Here is a 15,992-nt window from a genome sequence, read left to right on the forward strand (position 1 = left end):
GGACCCAAGGCCCATATATCACATCCACACACACGTTTGACTATATAATCAAATTTATATAGTAAGCCCATGGCCATTACACCATACGTACCGATGTGCCATGTCATACGATGCATCTTATCAACTAGTTATTAAGGCAGTTACCAAGTTATTCAAAAATATAGGCATACACATATCATAGGCGTGATTAGTCAGTTGACATATCACACATTTTTAAAGAAAGCAGTCGTAAGTGTTTACTTACCTCATGCGCTCGCTTGAGTCCTTCGACATCACAAATTCCTGCTATAACGAAATACGACACATTGTTATATGCAGCACTAGAGAAATCCTCGCGAGACATAATAAGTTCTATCTAACGAAAGAGGGTCGTCGAAACCCTAATCTCGCACATTCAGGTTTCTGGGCATGTGTCCTACTCTCTAGGGGAACACTCGGCCTCGAGGGAGAACATTCGGCCAGAGAGTAAAAACTCTCGGCAAGAAGCCCAAATATGGTCCTATGCTTTTAGGGTGTGGTACATCTCATCCTACGTTCCTAATGGACACATGCAAAGTAACATATCATGCTAACATGCAAACTTAAAGCAATAAAAGGCAGGTTGAAAACTCTTTAAAACATTCGTAGTTTTTTGTAAAAAAATGGTACAAGAACTTGTCAAGGCATCTTTAAAACTTGTAATATTAAGAAAGCAGTAAGAACATGATGAGGGCTACGGGAATGGACAAGAAAATACCTTGATGATGGCAAAACTCAACAAAGACTTCCTCATTCTCCTTCAAAATCACTCATCACTCTAAGGTTAGAGTTTCTGGTGTGAGGAGGGGCTGAGGGTCAAAGGAAGGGGTTTATATAGGGGCTTGGGGCGTGCTCTCCTCTGAAAAGGCAGATAATGGGTTAAAATTACTTTCAGAATATCAGCGAACTGTCGTTTACTTTGGGGGCTAGCGTTCATGTACTATTACACAAGGGATCAAAGGGTTCAGTTGTACGTTTGGGTATTACCCAATGGCTCATAGACTGGTCAACAGACGCTCGTGGTGGTCCCCCAAGCAAATGCTCGTACTTAGGTTAAGGGCGAACGTTCGGGTGGTTCCCATAGCGAACGTTCGGTTAGAGAGTATGGTCTTGGGTTTTGTTTTGGAAAATCTAAAGGGATTTGGGGTCACTCATAAGGGGTTTAGGTTTTGGATCATAATACCTTGTTTTATGAAAGAATGTTTATCATGTTTGCGTAAATCATTTATCTTTTAAGACTGGTGATTTATCGGGGTATTACAGAACGGCCGTTATGGCCCTGCGAACCGAGCTGTCTGGAATAACGCCCAACGAACGAAGCTCTCGAGCTTTACTATGGACTGCATCCATTCGGATGGCTAGCGAATGCGCAAGGAACGAAGCATTTTGCTTGTTTTTGTATTATTAGCCATTTGGACGCCAACGAACACTCTAGTGAATGAGGCCTTATGGAAAACGTGCAGAGGCTTGCCATAAGAACTTCATTGAATGCTCTTGTAACGTCCAAGATAATTATTAAGTTTATTATTAATAACTTCATAGTAATCTAAATTAATTAATGAGATAAATTGCACAAGGGATGATTTAGAATAATAAATATTGTAACATCTCCTGCCCGTTAAGGCTGAGTTTGTCACTTTTCTTCTTTTACAACAAACATTTTTGCAAAGATGTATAAGGTCTATCAGAGTACTTGATTTTAACGGATACGATAAATATATAAAACATTCTTCAAAAGATTTTATTACAAGCGGAATTAGAAAACATTAAACTTTAGTTGCGGAATATCATATTATTACAATAACTGATATGAAAAGACTTTGAAAGTTAATAATTATTTCCGCCTCCATTCCGGCCTCCTATTCCAGCGTCCTTTCTACCTGAAAACAATAAATAAAACTGAATGAGCCCAGAGGGGGCCCAGCAAGTAAAATCCACAACCATAAATAGTTTTACTCCTTGTTCTCAGTTTTGAAAATCGTTTTTACAAATAAATATACATCTAGCCATAATAATACATGTATGTACGGTTGCATCTACCGTAACATATACGTACTATTACATCTAGTAATAGATCATCGTCATAAATCATCTTTATAAATCATCATCATAATGCATCATTATAAATCATCATTGTAAATCATCATAGTATATCATCGTTGTAAATCATCATAGTATATCATCGTTGAAATTCTATTATCATTTTCTCATATTAGGGCCCATGTACACTGTTACCCTTGTGTACGAGGGTTGTGGGTCCTTGTGACCATGGCACTAAATTGTGGCCTCAGCCATGCCCGACCGTCAATTAACTCTTTTCTTGGTGCACTCAACGGTCATGTTGATGGAATACCACCTTCTGGCATAACCTCCTTCAGTGGTTTCGCCTCCATCTGAGTATCGGTACCGAACTCCTCTCATGCTTACTTATCTTGGGGCCAAAAATACTCTCCTCCATACATGTACCCTCATTTCATAGACATTTATCTCATTTCTTGTACTTCTCTTTGTACTTCTTTTGATGCATCTTAGAGCAACATGTAGGAGGGTTTATCATCATTCTTCTTTCTTATAATCATCATCATTTCTCAACTTTCTTGTCTAAAAAAATGGAAACTTTTTCAAATATAAACTTATTGTCCTTAGAAAACGTTTAAAGAAATAGAAACTTTCTAAATAATTCTTTTCGAAATCCTTCATGCATGCAATATATCTCCATGACAGGTAAATAAAATAATCATTTACAGTTTGATACAAGAATGTATAAATAGCATGGCATGAAGTAGCTTTAGAAGGGGTAGTAAATTTACTTATTTCTAGACTGAAGCTAAAAAAGTGGTTTGAAGGATCTAGTTACTCCAATCTGACTAACACCACTAGTATATCTTTTGAAACTAATTTCTCAAGTCCGTTCTCTCTCGTGTTCTTTCTTTCTTGCAACGCTTTGTCTCGCCATTTTTCTCTCTGTTTCGTGTAAACACTTTCAGAAAAAAGAAAGACTGAGTAGAAAACAGAAGAAGGAAGAATATGTGGAAGAGAATGGAGATGAGTGATGAAATTTGTGAAGAGGAAGAGCTCTATTTATAGGAAAAAAATCAAATACTATTCCACCTTCCATTTTACAATTCCATCTACCAACATTATTATACCTACAATGAATTAATGAGATAAATTGCACATGTGATGATTTAGAATAATAGATATAATAATAATAATATTTGTGAGTAATAATATAATAGCAATATTATTCAACAATGAAATATTTATGTAATACAAGTTTTAAGTGATAAAGAGATTAACTAATAATAATGTTAGTGTAACAATTGATCAATAAATAAAATAGGTTAATGGTACTAGAATAATAAAGTGTGATAATAAGTCTTAGTATGGTAAATAATTATATGTATGGGTAAATCTTGCAATTCTAAATAGTTGAGACTTTAAAATAGAAAGAGAATATTATCCCATGCCACATGTCAAGCTGCCATTGGCAATTGGAGATACCTTATCTCCTTAGTTTTAAAAGAAAAATGCAAAAAGGCAAGCCTTATTGGTGGGCCCCACGTGCAGCAGCCTCCTTCCTCATTTCTTTTCTTTTCTTCTTTCTTCCTCCTCTCATCTCACGCACATCACTCTTATTTCTCCCCTATCCTCTTTTTTTTCTTCTTCTTCTTCTCATGGCAGCAGCTCCTCTCTCTCAATCTCATCGTCGTTCACTCTCGCTCTCGGCCATGTGTGCGTGTGTGTGTAGAGAAGAAAGGGAGAAGATGAAAGAAAGGAGGAAGGGGGAGAAATAAGAGTGATGTGCATGAGATGAGAGGAGGAAGAAAGAAAGAAAAAAAAAAAAAAAGGAAATGGGGAAAGGGGCTGCTGCACGTGGGGCCCACCAACAAGGCTTGCCTTTTGCACTTTTCTTTTAAAACTAAGAAGATAAGGTATCTCCAATTGCCAATGGCAGCTTGACATGTGGCATGGGATAAGATTTTCTTTCTATTTTAAAGCCCCAACTATTTAGAATTGCAAGATTTACCCATACATATAATTATTTACCACACTAGGACTTATTATCACACTTTATTATTCTAGTACCATTATTAATAACTTCATAGTAATCTAAATTAATTAATGACATAAATTGCACATAGGATGATTAAGAATAATAGATAAAATAATAATAATATTTGTGAGGTAATAATATAATAGCAATATTATTTAACGTTGATATATTTATGTAATACAACTTTTAAGTGATAAAGAGATTAACTAATAATAATGTTAGTGTGACAATTGATCAATAAATAAAATAGGTTAATGGTACTAGAATAATAAAGTGTGATAATAAGTCCTAGTGTGGTAAATAATTATATGTATGGGTAAATCTTGCAATTCTAAATAGTTGGGGCTTTAAAATAGAAAGATAATCTTATCTCATGCCACATGTCAAGCTGCCATTGGCAATAGGAAATACCTTATCTCCTTAGTTTTAAAAGAAAAATACAAAAAGGCAAGCATTTTTAGTGGGCCCCACGTGCAGCAGGCCCCTTCCCCATTTTCTTTCTTTCTTCTTCTTCTTCTCATGGCAGCAACTCCTCTCTCTCAATCTCACCGTTGTTCACTCTCTTTCTTGGCCATGTCTGCTTGTGTGTGTGTGTGTAGAGAAGAAAGGGAGAAGATGAAAGAAAGGAGGAAGGGGGAGAAATAAGAATGATGTGCGTGAGATGAGAGGAGGAAGAAAGAAGAAAAGAAAGGAAATGGGGAAGGGGGCTGCTGCACGTGGGGCCCACCAAAAAGGCTTGCTTTTTTGCATTTTTCTTTTAAAACTAAGGAGATAAGGTATTTCCAATTGCCAATGGCAGCTTGACATGTGGCATGGGACAAGATTCTCCTTCTATTTTAAAGCTCTAACTATTTAGAATTGCAAGATTTACTCATACATATTATTATTTACCACACTAGGACTTATTATAACACTTTATTATTCTAGTACCATTATTAATAACTTCATAGTAATCTAAATTAATTAATGACATAAATTGCACATTGGATGATTTAGAATAATAGATATAATAATAATAATAATATTTGGGAGGTAGTAATATAATAGCAATATTATTTAACGATGATATATTTATGTAATATAAGTTTTAAGTGATAAAGAGATTAATTAATAATAATGTTAGTGTGACAATTGATCAATAAATAAAATAGGTTAATGGTACTAGAATAATAAAGTGTGATAATAAGTCCTAGTGTGATAAATAATTATATGTATGGGTAAATCTTGCAATTCTAAATAGTTGGGGCTTTAAAATAGAAAGAGAATCTTATCTCATGCCACATGTCAAGCTGCCATTGGCAATTGGAGATACCTTATCTCCTTAGTTTTAAAAGAAAAATGCAAAAAGGCAAGCCTTTTTTGTGGGCCCCACGTGTAGTAGGCCCCTTCCCCATTTTCTTTCTTCTTCTTCTTCTTCTTCTCACGGCAGCAGCTCCTCTCTCTCAATCTCACCGTCATTCACTCTCTCTCTCGACCATGTGTGCGCATGTGTATGTAGATAAGAAAGGGAGAAGATGAAAGAAAGGAGGAAGGAGGAGAAATAAGAGTGAAGTGCGTGAGATGAGAGGAGGAAGAAAGAAGAAAAGAAAGGAAATGGGGAAGGGGGCTGCTGCACGTGGGGCCCACCAAAAAGGCTTGCCTTTTTGCATTTTTCTTTTAAAATTAAGAAGATAAGGTATCTCCAATTGCCAATGGCAGCTTGACATGTGGCATGGGATAAGATTCTCTTTCTATTTTAAAGCTCCAACTATTTAGAATTGCAAGATTTACCCATACATATAATTATTTACCACACTAGGACTTATTATCACACTTTATTATTCTAGTACCATTATTAATAACTTCATAGTAATCTAAATTAATTAATGACATAAATTGCACATTGGATAATTTAGAATAATAGATATAATAATAATAATAATATTTGGGAGGTAATAATATAATAGCAATATTATTTAACGATGATATATTTATGTAATACAAGTTTTAAGTGATAAAGAGATTAATTAATAATAATGTTAGTGTGACAATTGATCAATAAATAAAATAGGTTAATGGTACTAGAATAATAAAGTGTGATAATAAGTCCTAGTGTGGTAAATAATTATATGTATGGGTAAATCTTGCAATTCTAAATAGTTGGGGCTTTAAAATAGAAAGAGAATCTTATCTCATGCCACATGTCAAGCTGCCATTGGCAATTGGAGATACCTTATCTCCTTAGTTTTAAAAGAAAAATGCAAAAAGGCAAGCCTTTTTTGTGGGCCCCACGTGCAGTAGGCCCCTTCCCCATTTTCTTTCTTCTTCTTCTTCTTCTTCTTCTTCTTCTCACGGCAGCAGCTCCTCTCTCTCAATCTCACCGTCATTCACTCTCTCTCTCGACCATGTGTGCGCATGTGTGTGTAGATAAGAAAGGGAGAAGATGAAAGAAAGGAGGAAGGAGGAGAAATAAGAGTGAAGTGCGTGAGATGAGAGGAGGAAGAAAGAAGAAAAGAAAGGAAATGGGGAAGGGGGCTGCTGCACGTGGGGCCCACCAAAAAGGCTTGCCTTTTTGCATTTTTCTTTTAAAATTAAGAAGATAAGGTATCTCCAATTGCCAATGGCAGCTTGACATGTGGCATGGGATAAGATTCTCTTTCTATTTTAAAGCCCCAACTATTTAGAATTGCAAGATTTACCCATACATATAATTATTTACCACACTAGGACTTATTATCACACTTTATTATTCTAGTACCATTATTAATAACTTCACAGTAATCTAAATTAATTAATGAGATAAATTGCACATGGAATGATTTAGAATAATAGATATAATAATAATAATATTGATGAGGTAATAATATAATAGCAATATTACTTAACGATGATATATTTATGTAATACAAGTTTTAAGTGATAAAGAGATTAACTAATAATAATGTTAGTGTGACAATTGATCAATAAATAAAATTGGTTAATGGTACTAGAATAATAAAGTGTGATGATAAGTCCTAGTGTGGTAAATAATTATATGTATGGGTAAATCTTGCAATTCTAAATAGTTGGGGCTTTAAAATAGAAAGATAATCTTATCCCATGCCACTTGTCAAGCTGCCATTGGCAATTGGAGATACCTTGTCTCCATAGTTTTAAAAGAAAAATGCAAAAAGGCAAGCCTTTTTTGTGGGCCCCACGTGCAGCAAGCCCCTTCCCCATTTTCTTTCTTCTTCTTCTTCTTCTCACGGCAGCAGCTCCTCTCTCACAATCTCACCGTCGTTCACTTTCTCTCTCGGCCATGTGTGCGTGTGTGTGTAGAGAAGAAATGGAGAAGAGGAAAGAAAGGAGGAAGGGGGAGAAATAAGAATGATGTGCGTGAGATGAGAGGATGAAGAAAGAAGAAAAGAAAGGAAATGGGGAAGGGACCTGCTGTACTTGGGACCCACCAAAAAGGCTTGCCTTTTTTGCATTTTTCTTTTAAAACTAAGGAGATAAGGTATCTCCAATTGCCAATGGCAGCTTGACATGTGGCATGGGATAAGATTCACTTTCTATTTTAAAGCCCCAACTATTTAGAATTGCAAGATTTACCCATACATATAATTATTTACCACACTAGGACTTATTATCACATTTTATTATTCTAGTACCATTAACCTATTTTATTTATTGATCAATTGTCACACTAACATTATTATTAGTTAATCTCTTTATCACTTAAAACTTGTATTACATAAATATATCATTGTTAAATAATATTGCTATTATATTATTACCTCACAAATATTATTATTAGTATATCTATTATTCTAAATCATCCCATGTGCAATTTATCTAATTAATTAATTTAGATTACTATGAAGTTATTAATAATAAACTTAATAATTATCTTGGATGTTATATCCCTCCCTCCTAATAAAATTTCTTCCTCGAAATTTAGATCATACTTCACCAACATGCTTACAACCAAGGCATACTTCCAACTTCATAAATGTGCATTTATATTGTATTTTAAAACATGTAAGTACCTAGGTTCACTCGAACAAATGAGAATATCGCTCGTGCATATCCAGCTCGAATCCCCGTGAAGCTTCTTCGACATTATGGTTTTGCCATAACACCTTCACTAGAGGTATATAGTCTTGTTCCTCATTGTTGCCCCTTGTGGTCAAGAATTCGAACCAGAACCTCTTCATAAGTTAAATCCAGTTGAATGTTAAGTGGCTCATAGTTGATTATGTGCAACGGGTCATGTACACATTTTTGTAACAGAGATACATGAAACACGTCATGTATTCCAGTAATGCTATATGGCATCTCAACTCTGTACGCCACAGGGCCAACAACACCTGTCACTTGGAACGGACTTCATACCCCAAAAATGCTACTTCTTTAACCATAATTCACACTTACTAATATGTCGTCGATGAACATAACAACAAAGCACTCAAGGTACTTATGGAATACCCAATTCAATTCCTAATAGTCTATGCACAACCGCATAGACCCATCCTTTTTTCCGACAATCAATCTTGGCTCCGTACTTTGAAAGCCAATTCATACAAATAATAAAATTAAATCCGAGCATACCAAACACCGCTAACCTTGCCGGTAAAGTTCTCCCTCCTAAGAGAATAGGACAATTTTCCACACATTTACTACATGTGACTACACTGCCAACGGGCGTAGATAGACTTATGTTTTACTCTAGTGGTTTTGCGCTCAAATCACATAGCTTCACATATGCGGATAAAATGAATGAATGTGAATAGCACATGAGTCAAACAATACACAAACAAGGCTACCATACAAGGAAATGGTACTTGTGGCAACGTTGACATTGTTCGCCTCCGTTGTAGCATTTCCTGGAGTGAGGGAGTAGACACGTGCCTGAGCAGGCTGCCTAGGCTGGTAATCAATTGGTAATGGTCCCTGACTCCTTGAAGTGGCTTTCAAACATTCCTTGGCATAGTCGTCTGTCTTGCCACATCGGTAGCAGCTATTTGTTCCAACCCTACATACCCCAGGATGTGATTTCCCGCACTTGCTACATGGCAGATATCTCGAGTTTTCGTAGCTTAGAGGAATGTTTCTCCTCACAAGTGCCTCTGAACTACTACCACCCACACTTTGCCTTTTGGGTGAATGCACAGCTTCTGGCATTGACCTCTTCTTCTGTACATACTCTGCAGCTGCCTTCTTAATAGCTTGCTCAGCTATCATGGCAGTGTGCACAGCCTTAGAGTACTCCTTGATTTCAAGGATAGAGATCTTCTCTTTGATGCGCGCCGATAAACCGTCTAAGAACTTTTTAGCTTTGGCCCGATCATTAGGGATAAGAGTGGGGGCATACCTTGACAACTCCATGAACTTTGTGGAGTATTGGGAGAGAGTCATGTTGCCCTGGGTGAGGGTTAGGAATTCCTTGGCCTACAGCTGCTGTTGGACACGAGGAACATATTGTTCGTAGAACTTCTCTTTAAAGTGTGCCCATGTTACTGGGACACCCTCCCTTAACTGACCTTTCAGGTTGGCCTTTGTGGCCGAGAGAGAGAGTGAACGACGGTGAGATTGAGAGAGAGGAGCTGCTGCCGTGAGAAAAAGAAGAAGAAGAAGAAAGAAGAAAGAAGAAGGAGAAGAAGAAAAAAAAAAAAAAAAAAAAAAAAAAAAAAGGAAAGTGACAAATTTTATGGGGGTTTCGGCCAAGGGTGCTTGTGAGGTAAAAACTTTAGTCTTTTCTTGTAATTTTCGTTATGCTTGTGAGATTAGAAGCTAGAAATTGTTTGGATTTGTGGGGCTTTGATTTAGGTCCGAAAATTAGAGTTCTTGAATGGGATTTTGTTATATTGTTAAAATCTTTAGTTTCTCTTTAAAGTTTTGTTCTACCCATTGGATATCAAGCTTGAAATCATAATGATTTAGGGGATTTTTAATTAGGTCCGAAATTGGAAAATTTGATAAGAAACCTAATTCCTAAAATTAATGTGGGGCTTTTATGTGTAGTAGATTGCTATACATGATTTAAGCTCCGGGTTGTTAAATTAATGGGTTGAAACTCCAATTTTACTTATTAGTAAAATATGATCATAAACCCTAATTTTATATGGTTTGTATTAATTTGGGGCTTTAGGTATGTGAACAGTGAACACTAGGAATGTTGTTTGAATGGGTTAATTACATTTAAAGTGTTAATTAATCCTAGGTTTTCATGGGTTCCATGGAAATTGGTAACTATAGGGTTTAGGTTCTAATATGTCTATAATTATAATGATTGTTGTAAGTGTTATGAGAATTATAAAGTTTGGGGTAAATTGCTAGATTAAATGGCTTAGAAGAAAATAACAATTATAGGGTTAAGTGTAATGCTTAACCTAGAGTGTATGTATATGCCTCAAGATTTAGTGATTTAATATATTATGATGTAGAATCATAGTTCAATGTAACTAAGTTATTAGATAATTAATGCATTAGCTTATATATATGTATTAAATGTAAATAAAGGATTTTAAGGGCTTTAGTTGAATAGATTTGGGATGACCTATAGAACATGATACTTATGGTGCTCAAGTATTTTTAAATAGTGAGAGTTGTTAAGCTAAGAGTAGAGCTTAATTATGTGTTTATGTTGTAAATGCTTAGGTGAATTGCGGTTGAGTCAAGAGTTCACCGAAGGGTACTCAAGCGAACAAGGTAAGTATTTTACTTATTGGGCAAAAAGATAATATGTTTTAAAGTATAAAAGATGTTTTGAATGAATGATTGATACAAGGTGTTTTGTGATTATATGACTATTTAATGATATTCCATGAGATGTGTTGGATGAATGTTTGATGTAATGTTTCTATGAGCTTTTATGGATTTACAAGACAATGTGATGATTATGTTGTCATGAGTATTTCGATGGTTCGTATGGTTTATGACATGATTCTATGATTTTATGATATGAGTTATGATAGCATATGAGTTTAAGGATTTATTGACATAAGCATGAACATGGCATGAGTAATGAAACGAAAACGGGGTTCAACTCCGGTAGTGATTGAGTATGGTCTCACTACCGTAGAGCTGGCCCATGCATAACGGACAACGGGGTTCAACTCCGGTGGTGATTGAGTATCGTCTCACTACCGTAGAGCTGGCCTCATGTATAATGAAAAACAACAAGACGGCCCCTGATAGCGATGACAAGTCTCCTACCACAGGGTTGGTCTCATGATGGAAATGGCACAAGATGATGAGCATAAGCATAAGCATGCATAGCATATGATTGCATGAAAATGATGATAAAGCACGGTAACCCAGCCTTACTTTGTAGATGGCACAAGTAGCGGCAAGCAAAGTAAGGTTAGAGATAAATGATGATAAAGGAAAGGTATTTGGTTTTACTTTGTAGATGGCCTAAGTAGCGGCAAGCAAAGTAAGAACGGTCCTTGTTTTGTAGATAGCACAAGTAGGGGCAAGCAAAACAAGGATTGGCCTTACTCTGTAGATGGCACAAGTAGGGGCAAGCGGAGTAAGGACAGAGACAAATGATGTTAAAGGAAAGGTAACTAGTCTTACTTTGTAGATGGCACAAGTAGCGGCAAGCAAAGTAAGAACGGTCCTTGTTTTGTAGATGGCACAAGTAGGGGCAAGCAAAACAAAGATTGGCCTTACTATGTAGATGGCACAAGTAGAGGCAAGCAGAGTAAGGACAGGGACAAATGGTACACAGAGAAACAAGAATGACAATGATGAACATGAGTTTGCATGGCATATGAATGTTATGATGATGATGATGATATATGATGCTTGCATTGTTGCATATGATGATTTTTATGCTAGACGTATCGGTATGCATACGAGAAGGGAGATGGAACCGTGCGTATGTATATCGTTATGGATAGATGATACATGGTGACTTTCCATATGTTTTATTGTTAAGCTATATAATATGTAAGTATGTATAAAGTTAGATGGGTTAGTATGCACATGTTCCGAGAGCGGAAGATCGGGCTTACGTATACTTTCACAACTGATCTAGTATGTTTTCAAATGATGATTCTTTTGAAAGCCTAGTGAGTTCTATATTGCTGAGCGTCTCTATTTTATGGAGACGGCGAGCTCATGAAATCCGCCTGCATTATGGCTGGTGGTGATTCCCATGGTGCAGACAATGTTGTTAATGCAGGTACAGGGACCCTAGATGATGATTCAGTGGCTATGTATCTGGGTTACCACAGTGCCTGAGGCCTGGACACATTGGGTGTTTATTTTGTTGGACTAGTTGATAGCCCTCTTTTGTAGAGCATTCATGTATATGCTTAGACATTGTCATTTTGTATATAGATCGTGTCGCATGTGACACTTTTGTATAGCCATTCTTTTGCATGTAAGCTTTAATCACTTAGACGTATTAATCAGCCCTGATGTGTTATGTATGTTTAACATTATTTATACTCCGCTGCAAAGATATGAACTCTGATAAATCATTGGTGATGCATGTAGCTCTGTGTGGCATATGATATTGTTGTTGTGCAAATTAATTTAACTCGCAAGTGCACGAATCAATTGTAGTTTAATGGATTGCAAGTGCGAGGTCGATCCCACAGAGAATTGTATTTTTGAAAGAACAATTTATATCTAAACTAATTAAATCCTAATCTAGTTCCAAAAGGGTTTTGATTTTTGATTTTTTGAAAATTAAAGGATAAACATAAACTAAATAAAATAAGTAAATCTAAGGATAAAGGTACTAAGTTTGGGAATTCACACTCACCAAATCATAACAACATACTTTATGTTCATCAATATTAATCCGAAGTTCTCACAAATTAAATCATAGATATGTTTTACTATGCTTCAAAGAATTAATCAGAACCATCACATGTATCCGTTCATTGACCAAATCACAATAGGAATCCAAATTCAATTGAAACACCAAATGTATCCGTAGAACAAATCACAAGGGATATCCAATTTTTATGAGTTAAAAGCCAAGCAATCAATCATATGAAATTATCTCAAATCATCACATGTATCCTTGAATCACAAGAGATATCCAAGAATCACTACATACAATTGATTAGAAGTAAAACAATAGAAATATAAAACCCAATAAAATCAGAATAATAAAAACTTACATAAAAGTATTGATGTTCTTCATCGGTGAGGCTTTATCCCCAACCTTAGTTGGAAATTTAGCTCCACATAAACATAGAATCTAAACCTAAACCTAAACCTAAAGAAAAACTAAACAAAAGAATTTTGCTCTCTGGGATTGTGTATCTTTTCTTGAATGCAAAGAAGTCTATTTATAGGTTTAGGAAAGTCCTAAAAACCTTATTAAACCTAGATAATTCGAAGGTCTGTCTCCCAGTCAAAATAGAAGTCTGAAATCGGAATAGGATTCGTCCAGATTTGTGTCCTTTAATTGCGGGATGATTTTGGCATAAAAACCGTCCGAATTACAAAAATCCTATTTCACAACAAATTCTAGTATTTTGAGCTAGCTTTCCATTGCCGTTTGAATCACTTCAATCCGATATTTGAGTGGAGAGTTATGGTTAAAATACTAAGACATGTACAGAATCTGAATTTGAATCTGATCCGAAATCTTATCCAATCTGAACTTTAATCTGATTTAACATTTTCTTGGATTTGGTTAGACTCAACCACATCATCTAGGTCTTCTCATAGTATTCTTTCTTCCAAACTTTGCATTTTTCCCTTTAAAGCTGTAGTTTTTCTTCAATGACCTACAAAATACTAAAAACACAAAACTAACACAAAATATTAAAGGGAAATCATATTTAAAATCCTTAGGTAAACGCGCTTTTATTAAAAACTCCCTGGGTATTTTTTTTAAAAAATTTAGTCCCTGGGTCACTCGAAACTACTAGAAAACTCCCTACCATCAATTTTTGTTAACTTCCGTTAGTCTACTCAAAACTCACCGTTTTATCTGATTAAAATATTATTTTTTTATTAATTTAATTTAAAAAATTCAATCTTTAGTCACGTTATAATCAAGCGGGTCATCACAGCTCTTGCACACCGAAGCTTCAAATAAAAAATAAATAAAAAAATAAAAAAGAAGGTTGCAAAGTTCGAGTACCGAATTCGTCAATATAAAATAACTATCAAACTCTCCGTTTGGCTATTCGGTGATAAAACTCAAACAAAAAGATGTGTAGTCATTTTGTGATTCGGACTGGGCTTGTTGTCCAGACACCCGTAGGTCATTGACGGGATTTTGTGTCTTTCTAGGTGACTCTGTGATATCCTGGAAATCAAAGAAACAACATACATTGTCCAGATCTTCAGCAAAAGCTAAATATAGGTCTGTGGCAGCTCTTACATGTGAATTGATTTGGCTTCACGCTTTACTAAAAGAGCTACAACTTGATCATCCTTAGCCTACACTGGCTTTCTGTGATAACCAAGCAGCTTTACACATTGATGCTAACCTAGTTTTTCATGAGCGTACGAAACAAATTGATCTTGATTGTCATGTAGTTTGAGAGAAGATAGCTCAAGGGTTAATCCGCACACTCCATGTTTAGTCTAAACACCAAATTACAGACATCTAACTAAGCCTCTACCTCATACATCTTATCATTTGTTGTTTGTCCAAGATGAATTTCATAAACTTATTTCATTCATCTTGAGGAGGCATATCAGTTAATGTAAAAGATTAAGTTAGATTAATTTGGTTAGTTAGATTGACAACTGGATTGGTTAGTTAGATTGATTAACACGTGCTTGTAAAGTTAATTATGATGTATAAATACTTGTATGCATACGAATTTATTCATTCAAGCCAAACACCTTGTCTTCTTCCTAATTCTCTCTCTCATTTCGTACTTTATGTTACTTTCAAGTATTACTTAGGATTTCAAAGAAGACTTTCGATTTCATCTGTTATCTTGCAAGAGAATATCTTATATTTAAGCCACCATCAGGGCTTTTCAACATTGAGGGAAGACTTCTTAAGCATTCATATCCAGCTCAGCAAAAGTTTAGTTAAATTTAGATATTTTAGCTATCAACTTTTTTTAATGTTCTTACATCCGGCTCAACATTTTAACTATCAACTTTTAATATTTTATTGAAAATTTATTATTTTTTATTCTTTATGTAGTTCTAGGAGGGAGGATCGAGAAGTTTAAATGATTTTTAATTAGAGGAAAGTGGATGAAATGATTTTTTTTATTAATAAAATTATACGTTGCTGAGCTATAGTGCTCAACAAAGTTGTTGAGCACTGTAGCTCCTCAGCAAACTCTTGGCTAGTTTGCTGAGCCGGATAGAGAGTGATTTTAACACTATGGCTCAACAAAATAGTCAAAATTTTGTTGAGTCAGATGTGAGTGTTGAGAAATAGGTTGCAATCCACCTTTAGAAGGTCGACATCCGGTGAGTTCTAGGTCTCAGTTTGAGTTGCATTTGGGGTTGGCCAGTCTATAGTTTCTTGAGTAACTTGGAGATTTATCAAAGCACCGGAGGAAGAACGTGCTAAGCATCATCTCAAGTGGCCTAATTTCAATAGAATGGAGGAAATAAAATCCAAATTTGAAGCATGACAGTTTCCAAGCTATTGAAGTGCACTATGCCTTTCAAACTCTGTGAGATTGGAGAGCATTTGAATGGAAATGTTAGAAGTTTAGCTGGAGGAGAGGAGATTAGAGAATTTATAATTGGTGGGCCAGCCACCCTCCTCTTCTTCCATGGAAGTAATGGCCTCTCAGCTTCCATGTCCACTTTCAATGCAAGGCACGAGGGTGGAAGATTGTTTGCAGTGAGGGCATTCTCATAAGTAAAGGGTAGTTGGAGAATCCTTAACAAGGTTATGTGGAATCCTTATAAGCAAAATTTGCCAAGCATTATCTTGGGGGGAATGTTAGGTGCTCTCCTAATGTTCTTTTTGTGTCCTTCTGATCTTAAGTGAATATTATTT

The 15,992-nt window shown here is 35.6% G+C and overlaps 1 pseudogene; it reads left to right on the forward strand.

Moving 5' to 3' along the window:
* Positions 1 to 11,717: 11,717 nt before the first annotated feature.
* Positions 11,718 to 15,983, forward strand: LOC132169062 (protein ANTAGONIST OF LIKE HETEROCHROMATIN PROTEIN 1 pseudogene; annotated as a pseudogene).
* Positions 15,984 to 15,992: the final 9 nt, after the last annotated feature.

This window comes from Corylus avellana, chromosome 1, assembly GCF_965113065.1.
Source record: "Corylus avellana chromosome 1, dhCorAvel1.hap1.2, whole genome shotgun sequence".
In the NCBI taxonomy this organism is placed as follows: Eukaryota; Viridiplantae; Streptophyta; class Magnoliopsida; order Fagales; family Betulaceae; genus Corylus; species Corylus avellana.